At 40.4% G+C, this 18,641-nt stretch overlaps 1 long non-coding RNA gene across 1 annotated transcript; it reads left to right on the top strand.

The window, feature by feature from the left end:
* Positions 1 to 2,720: 2,720 nt before the first annotated feature.
* LOC308176768 lies at positions 2,721 to 10,045 on the top strand. Its single transcript, XR_013938594.1, has 3 exons — positions 2,721 to 2,821; positions 3,579 to 3,642; positions 9,733 to 10,045. It is a non-coding gene; the product is annotated as an uncharacterized lncRNA (long non-coding RNA).
* Positions 10,046 to 18,641: the final 8,596 nt, after the last annotated feature.

Genomic DNA, 18,641 nt, shown 5'->3' with positions numbered 1-18,641 from the left:
TAAGGAAAAAAAAAAAAAAAAAGCTTGTCTTGATATTTAAATGTTCCTGACAATGAACTAATGAACTAGCAAGAACATTCTGATATGTTGTACTTAAATATGAAGTAACGTATATAATAGCCCCAAATAGATTCTGACCCATATTTTTGTCAGGCACTTTACAAGCTAAAATAAATTGTTATCATGTGCAATATTACAGGGATACCTGTTTCTTAGCTTGCTACTGGACTGGTTCATTTCTTTACAACTTGCCTCCTAATAGATTCACTAGGTCTTGTATTAGTAGGGTTAGTGGTCATTCATTGGTTGCCTGTATCTTCTTTGCTCCACTCAGGATTTTGTATTTCTTATGTCGTCTCCATTTCCAAGCTCAAAATTTTAGTCTATATAATGATTCATTCCTGAAGAAGTCATTCCTGACTCTGAAACATTACTCTCTCCTTTCGGTTCCATTCTACTTCATCTTTCCTGAAGCTGAAAGGATGAAGGTTCCAATAGTTCTGAGGTTGTAGGTGTATCATATTGTTAAGCAACGACATAAGATTTCTATTCTTAATTTTAATAACTCTTGATATCCTGTGCTTTTTAGACCATTGTTGAGCTATGAAATAATGTTTTCATGGGAGTATATATATTAAAGTCTCACTCTGGTTTGGCAATATTTAACTTGGCATTTGACACTGTATGTGTGAAGTTAGTACAATTTCCCTTTATCACTTTCCCTTCATCTGCATTGCATTTCATCTGCCATTGCATCTCATGGTTATTCAGTATTGTGACGTTCTTCCACTGTTATTATAGTTGGGCCTCACCTTTCTTTCTCCAGTATAACCAACAAACATTCAGTTTAAACCGTCTTCTCTACATTATTTATCAATAGATACAGGTTTCAATGCTCACTGAGAACTCTGCTGAGTCTATTTGAATCCTGGATTTTAAACCTTTTAAACCATTATATGCTATGTGAATGACGTCTTTTTTCTTCCTACAGAAAACTGACAACTTGGAGAACCTTTGCTGAGAGTTGCTATTGATTACCTTCTGGAATGGACCACTTCAAATAAACCTCCTTGTCCATAATGCATGCTGACTTCTCCAAAGAAGTCTAACAAAAAAGTGAGGACATACATACACCTTCTTACAAAACTGGAATTCCCTCTTCCTCGGGGTTCTGTATTTATTCATGTCTGCTGTTGTGGTTTAACCCGGTCAGCAGCTAAACACCACACAGCCGTTCGCTCACCCTCCCCCTTCCTTTCTGGGATGGGGGAGAGAAACGGGAAAGTGAAGCCTGTGAGTTGAGACAAAGACAGTTTATTAAAACAGGAAAATAATAATAATAATAATAATAACAATAATAATACTATTAATGATGCATACGAAACAAGTGATGCACAATTGCAATTGCTCACCACCTGCTGACCGATGCCCTGCCTATCCCCAAGCAACCGGCCCTCCCACCCCGGCTAGCCACCCCTATATATTGTTTAGCATGACGTCAGATGGTATGGAATACCCCTTTGGCCAGTTTGGGTCAGCTGTCCTGGGTCTGTCCCCTCCCAGCTCCTGCTGCACTCCTAGCCTGCCTGCTGGCAGGACAGAGCGAGAAGCTGAAAAGTCCTTGGCTTGGTGTAAGCGCTGCTCTGCAACAATTAAAACATCAGCATGTTATCAGCACTCTTCTCATCCTAATCCAAAACATAGCACCCTACCAGCTACTAAGAGAAGATTAACTCTATTCTAACTGAAACCAGGACATCTGCTAATCCTATTTTTTATTTGATAGTTCTCTGGGTGTTCACAGTAAAGTCTTAAACTGTGGTGGATCATCAGCCACTTTCTAGATTTACGGTATCAAAACTGCTTTAACCTAACAGTTGAACACCATAGTTAAATAATTCAGATATTTCATTTTATCATTCTTCTAGATCCATTGGACACATTACATCTAGTGATGGTCATTAGCTCCTGTTTATTTTGCCTATTTTCTCTGTAAGTTCAGCCAGCACTTTGATATGAAACAGTTCCTCTGACATATCTGCAGGGAATGGAAGCATTTATGAACTCCTTAGCAAGGAATAAGGACACCAGGAAAAATCCTTTTTTTCCTTTTTCAGCTTTATTTTCTTTGATGCACTGATCATCTACTAACATGAGATTGAGAGATGTATTCTTTACATCTCTCATAAATTGTTCCAAAAGCTCTTTGTTTGTTGTACAAACAACAGATCTTTTGTTATTTGCACATTTCTCTTTAGCTAATTTTCCCTCAGCTGGACACAACTTTAAATTTTTAAAAGACAACTTCTTGCTTTTAACAGTAACTCTTTCCTTAAAATTTAGCTATATGAAAAAATATCTTCCAAATTTCATGACACTTTCAGTTAGGCATCACTGATTTGTCATACTCTACTATACAACTGGCAGTATATTTTCTATTAATTTTAAATAAAGGATGTGAAGTTACTTGATTTTGACAAAAAGACTGCAACACAGGTTCTCTTGGAATGAGAATAAAGGCAAATATACTTCAACTTCAATAGCTAAAAATAAAAGAGAAATACTTTGATTATTGATAATTTTAAAAAAATACATTAACTCATATTTCTTAAAGTCAGCTAGTCTTTTAAGCCAGAGCTATATAGCTCCACTTTACAAATTTGTTGAAAAAATAATCCAGACCAGTCAGCTGGTCTGCAGACTCATTTTACTCTTTTACTGGTAGATGAGACAACAGGAAGGTATGAACACACATATTGCCGACTTAGACTTGGGCAAAGTACACACCATCTTTGGCTCTTCAGCTGGATGAACAGCAGAGGTAAATTCTCTGTGGTGTTGTAACCATCAGGAAGTTTGAATCAAAATGAATCGTGGCAAGAAGAACATATGTTGAAACCAGTTCTGTTTAAAACCTACTAATAGTAGATTAAGAGAGAATAGCAACTATTTTACCTGTGTGTAACAATAATGAGGGGAAAGTGTGGGGAAAAGACCTATTACTGTAAGACACTTATTTTGAAATAGTTTTGGGGATGAGAAGGAAAGATGAGAAAGTGTTGTTATCCAACAAAAAAATTTATCACATAGACCATTATAGCATATGATATTGCTAGAAGTACACAACCAGAATAATCTGACAATACTTGTTTAGATAAATGATACTCTAGATAAAAGAAATATTGTAGGTATGATTTATCCAGAATTTCAGATAAGTACTTGATAGACTATAAATAGGAAAAAAATATATTTAAGTTGGAAAAAAATGAAGTTTACTATTACTTCTGAAGAAGAGACAGAAGATGACTGAAGATGTTATGATGAAGTAAGTCCCCAGAAGAATATTCTTGGATATAATATTTAATATCTTCACCTTGTCATAAAAATCATGCCCATGAAATTTCTTGATGAGAAAGTTAGATGACATTGTTAAATGGAAAAAGGTCTGGGATATTGGACGTATAAACATATATATATAAAAATATATTTTCAAGATTAGGGTAGTGGGATAAAATGTTGCTCTATAACATCAAAATCATCAGTAAAAGGATTAATAAACATGATTTTTACTGCCACAGGGGAACTCAGAATTTGACAACTAGAAGAGAGATCTAACTGTGTAAGTCATATCTAGCTGTGAAGGTGAGTCACCAGTCTTTATAACCATAACAGAAGAAACGTAATTCTAGGATATATCAGTCAAAGTGTTTCCTGTAGAGAAACCAAAGTACTGATAATTATGTCATCAGGAGCTTGGTTCAGTCACATTAACTTATACAGTCATTTGCAAAACACTGGAGTACCTGAGATGTCTTAGTGGGTATGACATATTTGTTGACAGACATATCTGATAAAAGACCATGCCTGACCTAAGAATGGCAATGGGAAGGTAAACAAGGTATCTCGTATTGCACTTGTCACAGATGTTTAGGCAACTGAAATGCACCCTGGGGTTTGAATCAGTGTAGGTTCATTGACTATAATAGTGAAAAAGAAGAAAATGCAGTCTGACAGAAGAATACATCCTCAACTTGATCTTCCAGAAGAAACTATTTCTTTAGACCTCCGACTTTCCAAGCAGTTCATTTAATTCCCATGCAACAAGCAGTTTTACTTTCTTCAAAGTAAAAGTTTCTTCCAAACACAAAGAAAGTGTTTAATGTGTCCATCCAAAATATTTTGCTGACTGTACTTAAATGGAACGGCATTTTCTCAGGGGCTTGCTCCATCCCATTAGGAAATGGTGTCTTCTGAAGCTCATGAACGTTGCTTTAATGTTTCTTTTAATAAATGGAGATATGCCGAGATGAACTGAAATATGCTGTGTATAGTGCACTGCATAAGCTGCTTACATCTACACTAAAAGCTTTGCCCAGAGCATGGGAAAAAGAATACCAGTCTTCTAAGCTTTCCCCAGACTTAACTTTGTAAATGAAATGATGTCCACCATACGTGTCCATACTCTAACATAACAAACATAGGCCATTTTTTTGCACACCCAAAAGAGGACTGCTCTCATCAGGATATTTGTCTTTCCATTTCTCAAGTCTTCTCACTAACAAAATACGAAATTCAGTGAGTTTACATTGTTATGTTTATAATATTATTTATATCTTGGGAGGAGATGAATATTATATCTAATATTATTTATGTCTTGGAAGGAGATAGAAAGAAAGAAAGAAAGAAAGAAAGAAAGAAAGAAAGAAAGAAAGAAAGAAAGAAAGAAAGAAAGAAAGAAAGAAAGAAAGAAAGAAAGAAAGAAAGAAAGAAAGAAAGAAAGAAAGAAAGAAAGAAAGAAAGAAAGAAAAAGAAAGAAAGAAAGGAAGAAGAAAATCCACAGGTCAGACAAGTTTTCACTTAGATATAAACTTTTGTCTTGCATTCAAAATCAGTGTTATTTAAATGTCTTTTAGAGGAAGTGCAGCCTGCACAGGCTATTCTAGGCCTTTAATGAAATGTCTCCTAAGGCCAGAAACATTATTCATTGCTAGAGTGCCCTATGATTGCTATACATGAGGCCAGTAATGTGGAAGGAAAAGACAGTACACACAGTTAGTGAACAGACCCTATCACATATTTGCCTGTTTGCTTTGGAACAGCTGTTACACTTCCTCCTGTTTCTCAAACCGAGTAGAGTGTCATACTACTAAACATCTGCTGGCTGCAGCTGACCTGTGAAAATCAATATATAAGAAATTTGATCTTTTTTTTTCTTTTCCATTTCTTTTTTTCCTCCCTTTTGCCAGAGCAAGCCCAAATCTGCTTAGGAATTCACAAGCTCACTCCAGACTCCTGCTGCTTTTGGAGAAAATGTTTCTCACCCTAAAGATCTCTTTACAGCTATGTGAATGCTGAAATTGGAAAATATAGAAAAAAGGCTGTTAATTTATAGTTTGCCATATGAACCTAATGCTCCAAACTTACTCTGAAGTCTGGTCACCACAAATTTTACAGAGCTGCCACAGATTTCTAGAGGTTGAGCAGAAGTACTTCCAGAACTGAAGATACACAAAATAGTAAGAAAAAAGCACTACTACTCTTCCCATGAAGTTCACAGATCTTTATGATGCATTGCGTCAAGTCTGAATCATTCACCTTATGCTAAAGCTAGTTCCAGTGGAGCTGCAGCAGGGTTTCCAGCCTGCTGCACTCATCAGAAACAAGCAGTCTAGATTAACTACAGGTTTGGCTTTTTGTAGGGTAAACAGTGCCTAGATAGGTGAGCTTCAGGCTTTAATCTTGGCAGCTCATTTTCTGAAGATGGAATGGAGGGATGTGACCCAGAATCTCTTCTGGGAATCAGAGAGAGTATATGGACACTTGCTTGCTCTGCATGTATATCAAAAGCCTATCAACTGTTTCCTTAACATTTTCCTCTGATGTCTTAGTTAAAAAAAAGTACTTTTCATGCTGCAGCATCCACTGTGATGCTGAATTTATATGGTGCTGTGTTCCATGTTATAAGCACGGTTGTAAAGCGCTACCTCATCGAAAGGACAAAGTCTGCTTGTGAAATTTTGTGGAAGGGGTGTGTTTTTGCAGAGAAAGTGGTGCTGGGCAGGCACTCTCTTCTTGGAAAGAACAGAAATTATCTGTGGAAAATGAGAAAAGCAGAAAAGGACATTTAAGTGTTGCATGTGGGCTGAAAGTGTGTATTTCTCCAGGCTGATCAGAAGCTTTGTTTTGGGAAAACTGCTTGAGATGCATGCTCTTCCGTTAGAGAGAACATCGCTGTGTACATGCACATGCCTTGTCTAGCCAATACATCCCAGCTGTAGGGTAGCTGCACGTCCTGCTGTCTTGTTTAAACTTTTAAAATAAAATCCAGTTGGGTGTTTCACGGTGGCTCTTGTTGCCCTTGCAGGCTAGGACACAAGACCAACCTCGCTTGCTTGATCTCTCCTGCTGAGGGCACAAGGGTGCTGATCAGACACCCTGACTGCTGTTCCTGGCTTTGCCAAAGCCTTTTTAAACAAAATTTTCCCCCTTTTAGCACTTCAATCTCCTTCCTCTTACTCATTTCAATGCTTCTGTGTTACTTAGAGGTTGAAGAATATCTAACGACTCCCACCAGAGGACCTTACTCTCAGCTGAAGCTCCTAACCCCCACCCCACCCCCGGTGAATCAAGCATATGGTTTATAAAAGGGTGTACTGCAGGGCATAGAGATAAGACACCAGTAATCCAACTGGGAATGCAGGTAGGGAACACTAGACATGCACTCACATTGTACTCTACAATACACAGTGCATGTGTGTGTGTAAAGGAAATGTTTAATTCTAACTCCATTTCATGTTTCTTCTCCCTTTTGAGGAATGCTGATGTCCTATCTTTATTCCTCACTTGTTATTTGTAAGGAGTTATCAAGTTTAAGTAAGTGCTGTCTTTTTTATAAGAAGAGAGTGCTGGAGCCTGTTGATTAAACACATCCCTTGCTATTCCCTGTTCAGGCACCAATTTCCAGACTCAGGGTCTGGATGTAATTTCTATTCCCCCCACACCATGTGCATGTTTCAGAATTTTAACAAATGTGCAGTAAAAACTTTTGCAAGGTATGAACAGTCACAATGTGTACTTCAGTTTTGACTGCTTTAGACTTTTGAATTGGTCTGGTTTGGTTTCGTTGGTGGTGTTTTCTTTTGTTAATGAGATCCAGGTCCCTTGGAGATCTGGAGAAAAATGGGTTGAGGCGGGATTGCATGGGGCAGCCTTTCTCTCTGGCAAGCCAAATGGCCTGGGGGAGCCAGCCCCATAAAAGGGGACTCTCAGCCCCCCCAACCCTCCTCCTTCCTCCACGTGAGGGCATCTTCCAGGCCTCTCCCAACACAGCCGCCTTTGACCTCGCACGGGCCACTCCATCACAGAGCCTTGCTGAGGTCACAGTGGCCACCACTGCCCCGCCTTTGCCCCGGGCCCTATAAAACAGGCCCCCCTGCCACTGGCACGCCACTTGCTCAGCTACTCGGTCGTCTGAGAGCCAGCGTAAGCGGCAGGAAGAAGGCTAGAGAAGGAGCAAGGCGAGTGGCAGCCCTCCTCGGTGTGAGGACAGCAAAGCGGTCTGAGGAAGCACCGAGAAGGATGGCAGCTAATGAGAGGAAGATGTGTCGTGGGCAGAGGGAAAACACCTCCGGCACAAAAGACATCAGTGCCCGAGGGACCACTGGTGCCCGGCCCACAGACACATATCAGCGTTATCATTGGTACCGCAGCGACGCGGGGAACAGGCTGGCCCCTCAGACATACAGCAGCAGGGGGCCTGGGCCTAACCAGTGGTGCAGTGGTGGTGTGGAGCAAAGGCGGGAGCGTGAGGCAGAGAGCTGTGGGGAGCAGAGACATGCCTATTGGCCAGAATACAACATGGGACCCAGCCGTGGCCGTAAAAAAGATGGCAGCTTCAAATCCATGCATGAAAATCAAGCAGAGAGTGGCATGGGACCAAGCCATGGAACTGGGCGACCCCCTGGTTCTGCACCCTGGCCAGAAAATACTCTTGATGGAAGGCATCCTGTGTGGGCAGTCCCGGGCAAGGACTGGCTTGTCCTCCTGCCTAACACCGTGGAGCCCATGGAGGTGGGTCCACAAGAAGAGGCGGAGGAACCCATGGAAGTGGATCCACCTTGGCCGCATCAGACCTGGGACTACCCCGGCAGTTTTTTACTCTGTGCATCAGAGAACACCAACAGCTTCGCAGAAGGGCCCGGCAAGCTCCCTACTCATCGTCGCTCGGGCTCCATCCCAAGCATTAGCTTGGAGCCACCAAACACCCGGCAATAAAGAACTCTTGCCAATTCTCAGGGGTTGTGCGAGTGCTTCTTTCCCATCCCCCAGCCCTTGTGTGAGAGGTGGCATCCCTTCTGCACAGAGCCTCGAGGAAGAGCACAAGAGAGGACCCAGCTCCCTTTGAGCTGCTGCGCTGGGGTGACAGGAGGAGTCTCTGAGGACCACCATGCACCTTTAACACTTAAAATAGACTGAGAGATGAAAATAGTAGTGTGTAAGCGATTATAGGTGGCTAATTTCTTTTATTAGGAGTGAGTTTCTATAGCCGAGTAATTGGTAACAACAGACATGGAGAAGGCTGAGGTACTCAGCAACTTCTTTGCCTCTGTCTGCACTGGTGGATGAGCTTCCCAAGTCTTTCATTTCCCTGAACCCGTAGGTGGAGGCTGGGGGATCAAAGTCCCACCCACTGTAAGTGAAGAGCAGGTTCGACACCACCTGATGAATCTAAACAAGTACAAGTCTATGGGGCCTGATGACATGCATCTCAGGGTCCTGAGGGATCTGGCTGATGGAGCAGCCAAGCCATCATAGTTGAAAAGTCCTGGCATTCAGGCGATATGACTGGTGAGTGGAAAAATGGAAACGTCATGCCCCTACTCTTCAACAATTAAAACAATTAGGAGACATTTCTTCTCAGAAAGAGTAGTCAGGCATTGGGACGGGTTGCCCAGGGAGGTGGTGGAGTCACCATCCCTGGGGGTGTTCAAGGAAAGGTTGGACCTGGTGCGTAGGGACATGGTTTAGTGGGTGACATTGGTGGTAGGGGGATGGTTGGGCCAGATGATCTTGAAGGTCTTTTCCAGCCTTAATTTTTCTATGATTCTATGATCTTTTGGAAAGTCAAATGCAAATAAGACAGGCCCAAGCAATTTTCACAGGAAGGCTTTCCGTCTTTCTGTCTTCTCAAAGAAAATACTAAGTATCAAATTAGGTACTTAAAATTATTCTGAACACAGTATTTGCTCTAGAAAGCAAATCCTGTTTGAGAGATGGTACATCTTCTTGGGAAACAATATCTCTGGGACTGAAAATATGGCCAGATATTACTGGTGGGTGTGGATGGAGGGAGGACTGACTGGGAGTTGGTTTCTGTTTTCACATACCCAGGAACAGGCTTGAGACCATGTGCTACACAGGGTGTTACAGCTGCAAAATGCTGCACTGTCAAGTTTCACAGCATCCATATACAGCTCTTTACTGATCACCATCCTTTACATAGACAAGTCAGCAGCTCTGGCTCTGTGATCTTCATGGCCTCGGTGAGTCAGATTTAGAGGCTTACTCCTGAACACCTTATTAAACACAAAACCACCCCTCCTTTGCAACAGCAATGTACCAGGCAAGGCAACAGGCTAGCTTGTACCACAGCTCTGGCATCAGTACGTGTTGTTTTTGGAGAAACCTGCTGATTTTTAGCTATGTTTCTTCCCTCCTCTTTTGCTTTTCCAGCTGACTTTGGCTTCTGTGCCCAGATCACTCCTGAGCAGAGCAAGCGCAACACTGTGGTGGGGACCCAGTACTGGATGGCGCCTGAAATGGTGGCACAGAAAGCCTACGGGCCCAAAGTGGATATCTGGTTGCTGAGGATAATGGCCATCAAGATGATCGAAGGAGAACTCCCCTACCTCAATGAGAACCCTCTGAGGAAAGTTGAAGGACCCCTTTGATGACACCTGCACCTACTTCAGCTGATGTTGCTTGCAGATTTATCTGCTTAAAAATAATAATAATAATAAAAATAAAATAAATAAAAAAGAACAAATCCTCCCAAAAACATTACACTGACAGGCAGGGGGGGGGCAAGGAGGGAAAATGGGAGAGAAAGGGTTTCCCTGGTATGAAAAGTGCTCCCCTGTGCTGTTGTTTGTCTGTGGAATTCTAGAAGTAATTGTATTTCAATTGGACATAATCTTATTGGACCAGGGCAAAGAAAATACAGCAAATTAAATAAATAAAAACAAACTGCTTTCTAATTACCTTCTTACAATGTCAATAAGGAATTCACAGTTAGATTAGGGTGTTTCAGGCAATTACGTTAAAGACTTCCCAATTCAGAAAAGGATCCAGCTGGCAGTTGAAAAACACTATTATCTTTACAGTGCAAAACTGTGATATGCTCCTGACTTTGTTTGTTTGTTTGTTTGGTTGGTTGGTTGGTTGGTTGTAAGTGGAAGGAAGAAAGGAAAGGGGTGTGGAGGTATAGATCCTACACCAGTACTGCCTGCTGCAGTATTACCCAGGCCAGGTGGCAGAAAAGTAACCACATGAATGCAGAACCTACATTTTCCACATCACCAGTCATTATTAGAGTTGTACCTCGTCTGTGTCCTGACAAATATATAAAGAGAGAGAGAGAAAATAATATATATATATAGTGTATATATATGTCATATATATATAGTGTGTGTATATATATATATAGGGAGGATATCATAAAATGCAAGTAATGTTTTCAGTCATTTTTCCATCTATATCTGCAGCTTAGACTCAACGTAGTAGAGGAAGAATATTACTGATAAATAACAGTCTAAGATACTTAGAACTGGCTAAAACAGTCTCAGAGGAAGTAGCTGTTCTATTTGAGAAGTTGTGGAGGATAATCAGGGAGGATAAGAAAGAGGGTAAACACAATGTTTTTCCTTACAAAGGAAGATTTGAGGGCTTCAGTTTTTCAGGATTCCTCATTTGTCATTTAGGGGAATACTGTCAAGTGCTTGAAAATTCTGACTTCAGTTTCAAGCAGGAATCATCTTCTGGTGACAATTTTTCTTTGATTTATTGTACAGTGAGAACAATATGGAATAAATCATGCTCATGTTTAGAGACACAGGAGACCTTATTTTCATTCCTGTTTATGTCAGCATCTCCTTGTATCAATACTAGCAAGTTCTAATCCCCCTAGGCTTCTGCTCACAATATCTTTTGCAGGGAATGTGAATTCTTTCCTTTCTGAAAGTGCAGACCAGAATAACTCAAGAGCACAGTAATAGGTGAATAAAGAAACTCAGAAGAAAATGTGTATTCTAACAATCACTGAAGTGCACAGAATTTTGGTACCAGACTGAAATTCACCTGGACCCTCCACTACTACCTACATAAAATAAAAAGGAATCTCAGTGCAGGTCCCAAGAACAGCCTAGATGTGCCACATAGTTCACCTCTTATAATCAATTATCATAAGTAGAGGTGAACTAAATGGAATAATTGTACAGCAGGCAATTAGTCACATACTAATTCATTAACTGTAAAATGCTAAAGAGTTTTCTACTGCCGTAGCACCAAGCTGCTGTGTTCTTGGGGCAAAACTAGCCAGAGTGAAAAACACAGGCAGACTCCTTATGTACTGTGTTCTTCTGACAAATAAAATAAGCCTTCAAACTGCCAGACCAAGAACATACAGTTATTCACATGAATCATAGCAAGTCTACGTCAAAAGAGAAATTAAAAATTGTTGGTAGCGTTTAAATCTGTCTGCTTCCGTTTTGCTCTCCTCTGCAGCAGTTAAATTGAAAGGTGAGCTCTGGCATCACTGCCAGAACACACTGGCTATTACTCACACTAGGCAGATGGCAAGTGGTACCTTAAAAATATTGAAAAATTAGTAGGAAATACATAGAAGTTTAAAATGTCTCCCCTATGATCCAAGTAATTTGAAATACAATAATGGACTGGAAAGGCCGATTGTGCAGCTGGGCTCACTCTCTGGGCCAGATCCTATTGGCAGAGGTCTGACTGGCATTTTGAGAGCAGAAAAAAATACACGTTTAAGATCTGAACTGCAGTTGTCTTACAGAGCTGAGAGCACAAAAAAAAAAAAAAAAAAAAAAAAGACAATGTGAAAGTCGTTCTCCCTCCATTAAACCACTTGAATTAAATTTGTCCACAAGCGCAGTTCATGTAACAGAGAACTCTGGTTAAGCTTCATCTCTGGGAATGAAAACACATACAATTTGCTTAGTTGCTAACTCATGTCACTGAGGCCTGATTTTAGATGAAAAGGATCTTTTTTGGAACCAACACAGGCAAGAACGTGCAGAGGCCCAGGCAGCTCACCTGAAACTGGAAATACTTCTAATATTTTATACTGTGGATTCGAGCTCCATGAGCTTCTCTTGCTCTGTTCCCATTGCCTTGTTTCCTGCATAGTCATATTTATGATTGAGATGTACGAGTGTCTTCAGGCATTTTGGGGAATGAAGACAGTAATTTCTTGTTTGTTTTTTGTTTGGTTGGTTGCTTGGTTTTATTTTTTTTTCAGGCTACTTTTATCACAATAGTTCCAAAATCGTTACAGTAAAACAGAATGGCTAGTGATTTACAAATTATAACTAACATTGGATCTGTAGTCTGACAAGCCAATATCGGCTCTTTATTAAAAGGAGTTAGTTTACTTAAGAATAAATATCATTTCTTCACTGTGCAAAATTCTTTATGTATGTAATTTGTAACACCTGAATTTTTAATTGAAATAAACTGCAGGAATGTTATATGAGCAATGCAAATCCCTTTCACCACACATGAAATGATTTTTAACACCTTAAGCTTTGCTTGCCCCATTACTGAATCAGCCTGACAAATCTGGACTCATGAGGAGAGCAGCATTTAGGGCACTGCTGTGATTTCAGCAAGAGCACATTCACAGTGCAGAACTCCTCCAGCTGGCGTTAACAGGACTTTGTAGGATGTGCAGCAGTGCCAGCCCAGTCCCTCTGATGAGGTGGATCTAGCCCTGGTGCAGCTGAAGGACACGATTCTTCCCTCCATGCAGCCAACGTGCTGTGTCAGGCAGCCAGAAGGCCCTGGGGGCAAATCCCACGTAATATTTTTATTTACAATGTTACAGAAAAATAATAAAAGTCTCTGTCCTACTGCTTTTAAGCAGAATACTGGCATTGACTGATATACAGGGATAAAATATTTTATCATGTAGTCCTAAGTGCCTGAGGTTTTTCAGGTGTCTGTGAGTTAGCTGGGGAAATCAAAATCCATGTTTTATCCAAAGGTCTTTCCACCCTACCATTACCAGATGCTGGAGGCAGAATTAATTTTGCTAAACATAGGAATGTAGTGCCATTTGAGGTTCTTTAGCAATAACAAAAAAACCTCCACAAAGGGCTGATAGATATGACACAGAACCCTCCAGAAGTCCATACCTTGCCCTTACAGCTGCTGGAGGCCAGGCAAAATAAAACATTGCACCTACAATAGCATTAAACATTTATGATTAGGCAAACATATCCTCCCTAGTGTATATCTACTTTAGGTATTGGAGACGTTTACATGGGGTCTGCAGCTTTGAAACATGGCCCCTAAGAAATCCATGTCTTACCAGGGAGGGAAGGGTATTAGATGCATATTTGTGAGTTGCCAAATTAAACTCAAAATCTCTGCTGTCTCTATAGGAGCTTAAACAATTTCTGCTGAAGCAAACATTTACAGATTTTGTAATTGAGGTATTTTAATTATACACAATGGCTTGTATTGCTCTAGGACAATGGAAGCATTCCTGGAGGTCTTACCTTGGGTAATTGAGCTTTTCAACCATACTTTATACAGGTTCGCGTTCTGTCTACTGGAGTGTCCTCAGTATCTCCCTCAGTCACTATAAAGACTTGGAAGTGGCAGCACTGTAGATAAAGCTAAACATCCCTTTTATCTAACCTACCCTTTTTTATCTAGCCTACCCTTTTTCCTTGCACTGTTACGGAATGGACTTTTTCCCAGCTGGTATTTACCTGTGTAATCACATCCTCTATTATAAAAGCAACACTGTGCACCCTGGCTTTTAACTGTTTATCTTCTTTGTAGTGTTAATATCACTGTTTCTAGGACAACTTTTGCCTGATCACCTTTCTTTATCCAACTCAAAATCCACAAATGTTGCATTTGCTTTCAGGCTGCTAGTTCGTCTTCTGTTGCAGCATAACCTTTTGCCTCTAGGCCTAATTCATTTGAATGAAGGGCACTGCCTCAATCCCCCGGTCCACGCTGTGCACACTGCTGTCATTTGCAAAGTCCAGCCAAATAATATAATCCATTGCTGATATTACCTTCTTGCCTTTCCAATCTCTCCTCTCTATCCCCAAAATACTAAACTAATCCTGGAGATACACATGGCAAATACATGCTGGCTCTGAGCTCTCTCTTTTTTTTTTTTTTTTTTTTTACCTTGGGTCATTTTTCTTCTATTTTGTGTTGTCTGACAGACCTACATTGTCAGAGCGCCGTCCATCAGCTTCAGTCTGAAGGGAGATGGGGTGAGCTGTCAATTTACTTGGCAACTTCTAATGACTTCTGAAGGGTTAATTCTCTTTTCTTCCTGTGAGTCTGCACATCTGCCTCTCCTATTGCCATCTAGAATAAATTTAATTTTTTAACCACAACAATGCCCTGGTGACTGAGAGCTGTTAAAAATAATCATTAAAAAATCCACCACCAGAAGCATAGCTGCCCTCAGATTTCTTGCTTTCACGCTAAAACCCACTACTTCCAGATTCAGAGTGACGTGTCAGTAAATCTTCTCTTCATTTCAAGAATGTCATAGCCAGCAGAGCTTTTACCCTCACCAGTCTTTCTCTCAGGGTGTTATTTTCATCACCATAAAACTGACTCCCTATTATTTCTTTTGGAGCAATTTTAAAAAGGCATTTCACTGAAGAAGAATGACTCATTTCCATCTAAAATAATTTATCCTGAATATATATCAGGGTATTATATTGCAAAAAAAAAAAAAAAACATGCTGTTGATTCCACAAAGTGCAGACAGAATTGCTTAAAAGCTTTACTGTGGCAGGGTTGCACACCCTGTGAAGTAACACACAGGTATCATGATGTTTACACTTCTTTAGAGTTATGAGTTGAACTTCACCTACCAGTGATCATGTCTCATTTAATAGCACAGTTAACATTCCAACCATTTAACTAAGGTTTTCTGATTAGCCTCCATAAAGGTCTTTCCTTCTGTCCCATGACTACACATCAAATTAGACTCCTGATTTAAATCCTTTAATGAGGATATATTGATGACTTTTCATTCCCTTGCATCCCTCATTTAGTATGCAAGTCCTGATCCTTAAAGAACCGTCTGTTTGCAAAAAAACATCTCTGTCACAGAATCACAGAATGACTGAGGTTGGCAGGGACCTCTGGAGATCATCTAGTCCAACCCCTCTGCCAAGCAGGATCACCTAAAGCACATTGCACAGGATGGCATCCAGGCGGGTTTTGAATATCTCCAGAGAAGGAGACTCCACAACCTCTCTGGGCAACCCGTCCCAGTGTTCTATCATCCTCACAGTAAAGAAATGCCTCCTCATATTCAGCCAGAACCTCCTGTGCTTCAGTTTGTGCCCCTTGCCTCTCATCCTGTTGCTGGGCACAACTGAAAAGAGACCATCTCCATCCTCTCGACACCCTCCCCTCAGATATTTACATACATTGATGAGGTCTCCCCTCAGTCTTCTCTTTTCCAGGCTAAACAGGCCCAGTTCTCTCAGCCTGTCCTCTGTGTTAAGGCATCATGTTGCCAGTTTGTACAGTGAGTACGGGAGGCAATAATTTGACACACACAGTGAAGTCCCATTGAAATCTTCCTTGTATTTATTCCATGATACAGGGACAGAAATTCAAAATCACATTTTAAACACCTTTGGATATTTTATTCACTCTAGGGCAGGTGATGCACAGAGCAAATTGTCATCAGCAGTATCAGCTCCTTTCCTTCTTCCTCCGCTGTTTACAGAACATTTGACATTTTTGTAGAGTTTAATACAAAATGAACCAGAAACAAACAAAAACAAACAAACAACAACAACAAACAAAAACTGGAAAAAGTGAACGTTTTGAAGATAACATTACAGGTCCCGGTGGTATCCACTGCTCTAGATAGACATGAACATGAGTCCATGTAACACTTCACTGAATCCATCAGGCCTTATGGGTCAGTAGTTAAGCACCTCCTTACTTCAGACAGTGGTTTCAGTTCAGCTTACTGGACTTTTTCTGGTTCAGGTAGGTCCACAATATCAAGTTATGTGAGGAGTAAAACTACGACAAACACTTTGAGAAATAATGTCATCTTTTTTCTCTGTCTGACATTAAGAATTTATATTTCATTTACTTTAATTACAGTCCCTCATGCTTCCTTTTCTGTTGAACATATCTTATTTCCTAACAAGATTTGTAGATTTTGACTAGTTTCTGGTTGTCTGTTTTTTTAACTGTCATATGAGTCTTCTTAAATTAACAGCTTGCTCAAAGCTAACAGTTTTAGTAGCATGTAAATTATGAGCCATAGTGCCTGTATGAAGCAGTCCAACCTTTCTCCAAATACAACATAAATCACCAACCTTCTGACATTGTGTAAACATTTCAGTGCACAGCATTAAAATGAAGACTCTCTTGTGCTATTAAAACAATACAGGCATTTGCATATTTGAGTATCCCTTGCATAGTTGGAATTTGGTGGGGGGAAAAAGTAACAATAAAATAATATATAAAAGTCTTCTGTTGAAAACGTGATGGGACAACCATCTCTGGCTCTTCTGCCACTAGCAACTCTTGGAAGGATGATGGTCCTCCAGGCTTCCAGACAGATCCAAGATATTTGCATCCTTCAATTTTCAGCTTCACAAAGTGCAGCAATTCCCTTATAAGCTCCTCATAACATGGTTTACCTTTATTTTCTAACAGTTCATATTTTCTTGTTTGCTTCTGGAGGTAAACTGCATAGAAAAAGAAGGTTTCCCAATTAACTTGGTATTCACAGAATGCTGTGCAGCAGCAAGGCTTGAAGAAGACCTCTTGAATCACTGCATTTAGGCGATTGAATGCACCATATAAAATAGTTCCCTTCTTAAATTTATTATTGAATATCACCTAAAGGAGGTTCATTATTTTATTTCTCTCCTCACTGCTCTGACTGTTACAGAACTTCTCTGGGGTTATGTTCAGGAAAAGTCTTTGGATTTTTAGCCAAAGTTCAGTTGTTAATAGCTTATTCTTACCTGGTTTTATACATCTGTACACTTTACTCTCACCTTGTAGCATGTCCCTTGGAGGTATTTACAAAGAGTCATAAAGTACTCATTTTTCTGGAAGTTACAGACAGATGGAGCTTGAATATTTACTGTGTAAGAAGCCACATTTCCTGTAATGTACTCACATAATTCATGGACAAACATGAAATGCAATTTGCTACTGATTTTCAAAAATTACTGACAGTCTTGGAAACTGTATGAAAAAAATATATTTTTGAGCATCAAATGTTTGTTTTTTGATGACTTTTTCTCTTGGGTGCTTTCTCTTGGTCTAGAAATATCCTCTGCTCCACTCCTAAAGACATTGGCCAATATGGTTATCTTAGGACTTTCTAAAATACTCAAACCAACAGTTGAACATGTCCGAAGAAAAGAAAGCACATCCTTAAGGGAAGCCTTTATGGAAGGTCTGTGTAATTGTATCTGTTTTTCAGTACAGGCATCTGCTGGCTGACATTTGTTTGGGGTTGTTGGTAGTCCTGTTTAACACCTACCTCATTATAGGGAGAAAATTTATGAAAGGGAAATTGTAGCAGACCAGGAAATCCATCAACCCAGTTCCCCTAGGGTCCATATATAGAGAAACCTGATGGCTGGGACATAAAGCAGTGTCAGGACCCTACATCTCCCTCCCCGACAATTATACCAGATGACGGAAGCCCTCATGAAGAGATGGTGTCTGTTGCTATCTGATAGAGAAAAGGGAAGAGAAGTGGAAGACGTTGATGGAGAGGTCTAAAGCCCATGAATGTTGCACGTGCTGTGCTTGTTATGAAGGCAACCCAGCTGGACCACAGAGCAACCCCAGGCACAGCAGTGCACAAGCCCAGGGTAGCACTCCCCAGCTGTGCATTGCAATAGGGCAGCCAAATCAGGCAACAGTATCTGAACCCAACAGTTGCTGTAAGGCAAAGCAAGCAGACCATTCAGAGAAGTGGAAGAAGGAATCTGAAGGCCTTGTGCTGGAGAACTGTGCTTTGGTTGTGGTGATAAGGAGACAACATGTTAGCAGTGTGTCTGTAAGGGACATGGATGGCTAGGAGAGCAAGGAGGGAGGCATGCAGAGCAGGAGAGCAACCAGCAAGAGCCAGCAACACAAGTTACACTACAAGATCAGCTATGAGATCAGAGTTACTTTATTTGTTCACCACTTCAGACTTCTCCTTTCACTTTAATCAAAATATTTGTTAAGACATTTTTTTAGGACATGTAAGCAAGGAAAACTGGCTCATTCGGTATCAAAACATTATATTTTCCTTTTTACCCTTTTGCTGGGAGGCATAAGTCAGCATGTTACCAGTGACCCCTTTAAATCTAAAC

This window comes from Anser brachyrhynchus, assembly GCF_964034855.1.
Source record: "Anser brachyrhynchus genome assembly, chromosome: 1".
Taxonomy (NCBI): Eukaryota; Metazoa; Chordata; class Aves; order Anseriformes; family Anatidae; genus Anser; species Anser brachyrhynchus.
This window is presented reverse-complemented; position numbering and strand designations above follow the sequence as displayed.